The sequence below is a fragment of the Sceloporus undulatus genome, chromosome 2 (genome assembly GCF_019175285.1).
Source record: "Sceloporus undulatus isolate JIND9_A2432 ecotype Alabama chromosome 2, SceUnd_v1.1, whole genome shotgun sequence".
Taxonomy (NCBI): Eukaryota; Metazoa; Chordata; class Lepidosauria; order Squamata; family Phrynosomatidae; genus Sceloporus; species Sceloporus undulatus.
The window spans coordinates 177,975,034-177,982,922 of NC_056523.1; positions in this window are offsets into that span (position 1 = coordinate 177,975,034).

Sequence of the window (7,889 nt, forward strand, 5' to 3'; positions counted from 1 at the left end):
TTGAAAGAAATTAGGAAGAAAGTGCAAAAAAAGATTACACGTGAACATCTTGGGGCTCGACAGACAGGCAGCGAAATGCCACCCTGTTTAGCTGGATCATTGCTGCAGCACAAACAGCGCAGCAATGACCACTCCCTCTTGGGAGCAAAATGAAGTTGCAGAAAACAGCTTCCTGGAAGGGGTCGATTGGCGTGCTTGTGTTGCCATAACCGTGCCCTTTCCAGCCAGTGCCATTTGAGTGATGTGCCAACTCATGAATCATTGCGCCCCCCATGTGGACGGGGAGCCATGATGGGGTGTGCCAGCGAACTAGAGCTTCTGGGCATTTAAATGCCCAGCCTCACTAGCCCTAGTTCGCCAGCAGCAGCCCAAATCATCCATCTGTATGCCCTAAGAAAACAAAAATGATGACTTAAGCAGTGAAGACACTGACATAGTAAAATATTTGTTACTTTGGCTCAGTCATTAATCAAAATGGGACGGCACTCAAGAAATCAGAAAAAGACTACATACAAGTGGATAGATTCAATCAAAAAGACACAGCCCTGATTTGGAAAATCTGAGTAGGACTGTGCATAGACTTGAAAGTCTCTTTTTTATAGTGTAGTAGGGTCACCACAAGTTGAGTCAACTAAATGACAGTTAACAACAAGAGAGATGAAGCAAAAACAAGAAGAGATTCTACGTGTATACCTGATCGAAAATATCAGTTTGTTCAGAGCTTTCTGTGTACGTTTCAACCTTAGACACTGCATAACATTTCTACAAATTCTCACAAAACATTTATTCTTATTGAAGTAACCCCACCAAAAAAATAGTGTTCTTGGCATTTAATGAGGATGGAACTCTCTTATCAGTTGGCTCCAAAAACTGTTTTGCCTCCTTCTTTGCAAAGTTGTCCTTGACTTCCAGGTGCAGTCTTATTTATTTATTTGTTTGTTTGTTTATTTATTAAATAGAACACTTAGCCATTTTGATAATCTTAACAGAGACAAAAATACTATTTAAAATAACTAAGTCCAGCATATTTTATAAGTGTATCTTATTTATTATCAACAATATAACCCCCCTTTATTCTTATAAAATAAAATATTTAATATTTAATAAATAACAGTGTTATAAAAAGCTTATCTAAAACCTCTTTCTTTTACTAACTTATATATTTTTATAAAATTCCCTTTCCGTTAAAGGGCCTCAGCTGAGCTTTACTCAATCCTATTAGAATAGATATATTGATTATAATAATATACATGTATATATGTAGTTTCATATTATCTATATATGTAATTTAATTATAGTATACGTCTATATAGTCTAACATGATTTCTACTCTATTCATGTGTTTCTAACTCTTTTTAAATCTTATGTGTTTGATTCAAATCCATTTCTCTCAGCCAAGAAGAACAAACTCATTACCTTTTGTTTCCCTTCTATAGACCAGAGATCAATGAGCCTTGCTTGCTACTTTTTCTTTCCAAATGGAGAGAGGTTCCGCATCTCTGAACAGGGAGGTAGTGTGGTGCAGCAGTTAAATGTGTTGGACTGGGACTTGGAAGATCCACAATGGTCTCTACTTAGGAGTTTATCAGACACAAGTTTTTGGCGATTTTTCCTGCCTATCACGCAATGTTAGCGTCATCAACGTTGCGCAATAACGTGATAGTGCAATGTTCTTCCAGACGCCATTCATTTCTATGGGAGCCCGTTGCACAACGCTTCCATAGTTTAAGCGTCATTCCTCCCCTTTTGGGGCATTGCGGGCAAAAGTGGAAGCCAGGCCATGGTCTCCTGTTATCTTGCGAAATGTGTTGCGAAATGGTTTGGTGTGGTAGGCAGCAGAGCGACACAACGCTAAAGTTACTGATTGCAAAGTTCCCATGATGCTGGGCTGCTTTTTGACCCCATTCCCTTCCGGTGGCCTTCCTTTCAGGACAACCCCCGGGGAGGGGGGGTGGCTCTGTCTTGCATGAACACCTAGGAGGCTTGCAATGTAAGGAACCCCCAGGGGTCATCCATTCCAGCCCCATTCCTCTTTCCAGCATGGACACCAAGGAGGCTGCCCCATTCCTCTGTCCTGCATGGACACCTAGGAGGCTGCAAATTATAGGGGCCCCTAGGGGTCATCCATCCCAGCCCCATTCCTCTGTCCTACATGGACTCCTAGGAGGCTGCAAATGATAGGGGCCCCTAGGGGTCATCCATTCCAGCCCCATTCCTCAGTCCTGCATGGACACCTAGGAGGCTGTAAATGAAAGGGGCCCCTTTCCCCTCCCCCCCCCCCGGAAGCAAAAAGGTCAGGATGCCACCAAAACCTCCAAGGCGCATGCGCAAATATGTTGTTGCAAAATGCGAAAGACAAAAGGAAGGCGCGAGTGTAGTAAATAGTTCCGCAATGTGTGATTTCGCATCACAGAAATTGCAACTTCCGCGCAACTTTTGCGCAATTGTAGCGCTAACATAACGTTACGGGGGAATGATGGAAAGGCAAGCAATGTGGTAAGACATCGCGCAAAACAGTCATTTCGCAACGTTCTTTACACTTCCTTAGCGCAATTGCAGGGTCCAAAACTTGAGTCTGATAAACTCCTTAGCAAAAACAAAACCACTTATTGTGGGCAAGTCCCTCCATTTCAGCTTGCGCTACCCCGAGGGATCTTGTGAGGATAAAGAAGGGAGGAAGAGAACTATGCATATCACTTTAAGGTCAGTGGATGAAAGGAAGGATATATATGTAACAAATAATAAAGACAAGAATTGAGCAAGACAGAGAAAGATGGTTGCAGTTAGACATTCATTGATTCATTCATGGCCTGTTGCATCCTAAGGACTTGTTGTTGTTGTGTGCCTTTGAGTTGTTTCTGACTTATGGCAACCCTAAGGCAAATCTTTCACGGGGTTTTCTTGGCAAGTTTCTTCAGAAAACATTGCCATCCTCTGAGGCTGAGAGAGTGTGACTTGCCCAGGGTCACCCAGTGGGTTTCATGGCTAAGCAAGGATTTGAACGAACCCTGTTCTCTAGAGGCATAGTTCAAAAGCTCAAACCACTCCACCACTTTGGCTCTTTCCACCAGATACTTAAGCAGAGCAATGAACAGCACCCATTTAGCATAAAATAAAATAAAAAATCTCTAAAATTTCTCACATCCTTTCCCAACTTCATCTTAAGTCAGGTGGTTGGACAATGTTCGTTGTTTTGCTGTGGACAAATAATTGTTTGGGATCCACTTTCACAAAAACATGAGTCCTGGTTGATCAAAGCAACAGCCCATCAAACTGGTCCATCATTGTGTACACAAAGAATGAGTAAATGAGCACCTTCCTCCAAATATACCCCAATATACCCCAACAACTGGTATTTAGATGGGAGTGTAGGGCATTGCCTTTCCAAATTAGAATTCTATATCACTCATGAAATTTTAATCCAGTCCCCATATTTTTGTCACTGCAAAGAGCAAGACGCTGAAAATTATTCATATCTATAATTCTTATATTCTCTGTGTTCACATTTCTTTGGTGACTATACCTGCCTGTTTCATTTTGGATGACTAAGACTGTATTTTTTACTCCAGTGTTAGAAATTCAAGGAACAAACATTTCATTCTGACACTCTTGACCACTATATCATTAAGGCTGGATTCCATACCCCATCATCCTTAGTCTCAGTGATTTAGGATGACAGGCGCTACATCTGGAATGCCCTACACTAAGGGAAAAGCAGCATCCCATGAATTTCCAACCCATGCATTTTGAGCCTGGTTAGGTGACAGATGATGCTCATAATTAGAAAAATTCTCTCTCTCTCTCTCTCTCTCTCTCTCTCTCACACACACACACACACACACTTTCATCTAACAAGATTTCAAGACGATTTTCAACAAAAGTGTAGTCCTTCAGATGTTGCTGGATTACAACTCCCATTATTATTGATCATTGACCATACTGTCTGAGACAAACGGGAGATGGAGTCTAACCTCAACTGGAAGATGCAGGTTCCCCATTCCTGGCTAACAAAATCAGAATATAACAATTAATAACAAAGTACAAATCAAACAACCAAAGCATTATGTAATATTTAAAGAAACAAGGTCCATGAATGATTAGGAACACAAAAATACTTTTAGCTTGGTTCTTTAAAAATAAGAAGGGTGAGGACTAACCAAATGTCAGAAGGAATCTCCATTGCACAAATTGGGTCACTTCAGAAAAGATACCCAACTGCCCTTTGAAGGCATGGTAGGACTTTAGAGGATACTCTTAAGAAACAGTCTGAACTACTGTAGTTTATATGGGATAAGATGCTCTTTCATATACCCTGGTTCCAGCCCATGAAGAGAGTTACAGGTTGAGATGAACAATTTGAACTTCTCCATAAAACAAACTAGTAGTCAAAATGACATTTGAAAAAACAGCTACAAACTATGCCAAGACAAGGAGCTACCTGTTAACATTTGGGCATTGTGTTCTTTAAAATCAAATTAAGTTTTTGATAGCTCTTCAAAGGTAGCCCCAGCACATAACACAATAAACCAGTTTATTGTTCACCATTTCTTTCCTTGAGGGCTGAGTATGCAGGGTAGGGAATACAACAAAGGGCCACATTTAATAGGATCAGATGGCTTAAGCATTGCAGAAGAGGAAGGATATATATATATATAAATCTAATATGTCAGAGACTGCTAACCTATGGAGTTCAAATGCTGCTGGACTGCAACTCTCATCAGCCCCAGCCAGCCTAAGCAATGGCAAGGATTGATGGGAACATACAGAACATCTATACATATGCTCAGGTTGAGGAATGTGTAGTCCTCCCAGATGTTTTTTTACTGCAGCTCCTAACACCTCTTGCAACTGACTATACTGGCTTGGGCTGATGGGAGCCGCAGTTCAGAAACCTCTGAAAAGCTACAAGTTGCCTTCATAGATGTACGAAGAGAGGGAGGGATGAATAACCAGTCATAACCATTCAGGATATTAGCATCTCCCTAACAATGTGCTTTTCTTAATCTGCTCTGTGCCCAAGATGTGCCAATGAACACAGGTATTAATGAATACAGGTATTAATGTCTTGAGCATTACCTCTTGATGCACAGGTTCTGGCATTCAAAACATGTGCCATGCCCTGTGGAATTCTGGCAGGTTTAGCCCCCTAAAAGTTAAAGTGGCATCAAACTGCATTATTTATACAGTGTAGATGCACCCTAGCAAAGATGAACCCAGGAGAATTTGCATGTGGAGCAAATGGTCCTTCTTGTCTCCCCTCCACTCCCTTTGGACTCATTTTTCCACAACTGCTGCATGTACCCTGACTTTTCTTTTTGAGCAGTGGTAGAACGCAAGCCTGCTCTCATACCGTGTCTGTACAGCATCTCTCCTTTAACAGTGAACTTGATGTAAAGAAGGTGGGGGCATCCCACTCCCCGCCTCCACCCTCCACTGCGGATACTGCAGGATCCAAGCCTTGAGCATGCCTGTCATGTCACACTCTACAGGAGGATTCTAAATATATCTGGGCCACACAGTGTAAAACTGGGTCAGGCATGAACGCTGGAGGCTGCTGCAGTGGTTGTGGAACTGAGCAACCTTACCTAACCCCTTCCTTCCTTTGCAGGCTCCAAGTGGCTTCCAAAGACCCAGTACACGTTGTGCCTGGGCTCCTGCCAAAGCCTCCTCCTTGTTGCCTGTTTGAGAGTGCATTTCTTTAATACCAAGCCCCAAAGTACGGGATGTATGGAATGTAAAAAAATATACAGACTGCTGGACTGGGAGGTAATATGTGTTATCCCCAAGCCATTGTCCTTCAGACATCTCTGACTACAAGTCATGTCATCTGCAGTGAGAAGGATGGGAGTTGTAGTCCACTACATCTGCAAGACACGAGATCGGGGCGGCAGCATTAGATGTACACCCAAGCATGAGATAATCTCTGTAAACTGGAAGAGGAAGCATTAGATTAGGTCATAAAAGGGAGATCAGGAGGAGGAGGGACCAACATCTTGTTAAAGGAAATCCACAAGGATTACCTCTAATGCCCCATTAGGATCAGAATTTAACACGCAGACCTTAAGGTTTCAAAGAATTCTTCTTCATATATATTTTTTTCATTTGCTCTTTCATGTTAATGTTTTTGATGGCTTGTTTAAGCTTTTCCCTGCATGTTGTCATAAAGTCAAGCAGAAGATCTTCCTCTTCATTTGGGTAGAACTATGCTTTGGGTTGACACCTTGGTTTATCCAGAAGCAAAATGGAGAAAAACAATATCTCTTATTTATTTTATTCATGCCATGTCCCAAAGGAGGGTACAGACGTACACACACGCAAACACACACACAGCCACTTTGCCAGTTTTTTCTTGATGATAAAACTGTCCTTAGATGTGTCCTTAGGTATTGCAATAATCATTGCTTCTCTGTGGAAAAACATAAGGGCACCCCCTGTTGAATTTCTGCTTGTCTGGTGGCATGTTGATGGCATATATTATTGATAGGAAGAGAAAGGTTGCAATCCTACATATATGCATTTAAAAAGGGAGAAAATACCCCAACTCAGAAAGGGAGGTCCCAGAGCCGCAGCTAAGAATTGGGGTTGCCATTTTGTTTTTCCTTCGTATGTTAAGCAGCTAAGCAATTAGAAACACATTTGCCAGGCAAAATAATTATCAAAATCTTTAATAGATGAATTTTACTGGAGTCAAGAAAAAAGAATAGAAAGAGAGGAACTAAATGAAGTAAACCAGCATAAATTCCTATATTGATTCAGAAAGGTAAAAGTCAGATGTGTGTTACACATGCTTCAGATCAATACCAGTTCATAAGTCCAATTGTACAGCCAAGGCCAAGACAGTTACATAGCCTCTGTCCCAGTACACTTTTCACCTCATATTAACAAAACACTAAAGAAGTTGACCCAGCTAACTTGATTGTGTATTTTCTGCCACCTAGTGAACAAAAGCAGAAGTTGAACTTTAAATAGTTTCAATTCAATCCACCCTTTTCCTGCTCTGGTAATGACTAGTGAGTACTGCCTCGCTTCTGTTACAAAATTGCCAAAGAGAAAGCATTTTGGCATAGTCACTGATTATAATGTGGCACATTATAATTATAATGTTGTCTTATGCTAAGTCCCAGCAGAAATAGTAATACTTTTATCTTTATTGAATGCTAGAGTACTCAGAACATACTGCTCTCTGATCTCTCTGTTCTGATTGTGTCACTAATTAAAAATACAGGAACACAAGAAGCTGTTTTAAGCTGAACCAGACCACTGCTTAGTCTAGTACAATATTGCCAACTTTGGTAGTAAAAAGTAAAAGAGTTCACGTACCTGAGATCAAACATTGATCGGAGCAGGGACTACAGTCAAGAAATCATAGGAAAACTAAGAATTGGGAGGGGGGAGCTATGAAAGAACTAGAAAAGATCCTAAAATGTAAAGATATACAACTGAGCACAAAAGTTAGAATTGTAAAAGCCATTGTATTCCCTAATACCATGTATGGATGCAAGACCTGGTCAGTTAAGAAAGTGGATAGGAAGAAAATCAATTCATTTGAGATGCGGTGCTGGAGAAGATTGCTGAGGATACCATGGACAGCCATGAAGTCAAACAAATGGATGCTAGAACAGATTAAACCAGAAATCTTTCTGGAATCCAAGATGACCAAGGCCCCATACAGACAGGCCAAAATAAAGCTGCTTCGGGTCTCTTTGGAAATACGTTGTTTAAATGATGCATGTGTCCTAAGAGTCCAGAAGCCACACCAAAGCCACACACCAGTCACAAGAGCTACCAAAAATGTAGTGTACATTGTTGCCTTGTTGGAGCTGGTTTAGGATCTCCTGAGATCCGCTTTGATTGTCTTGTCACAGAAAAGTGGGATATAAATAAAAGTT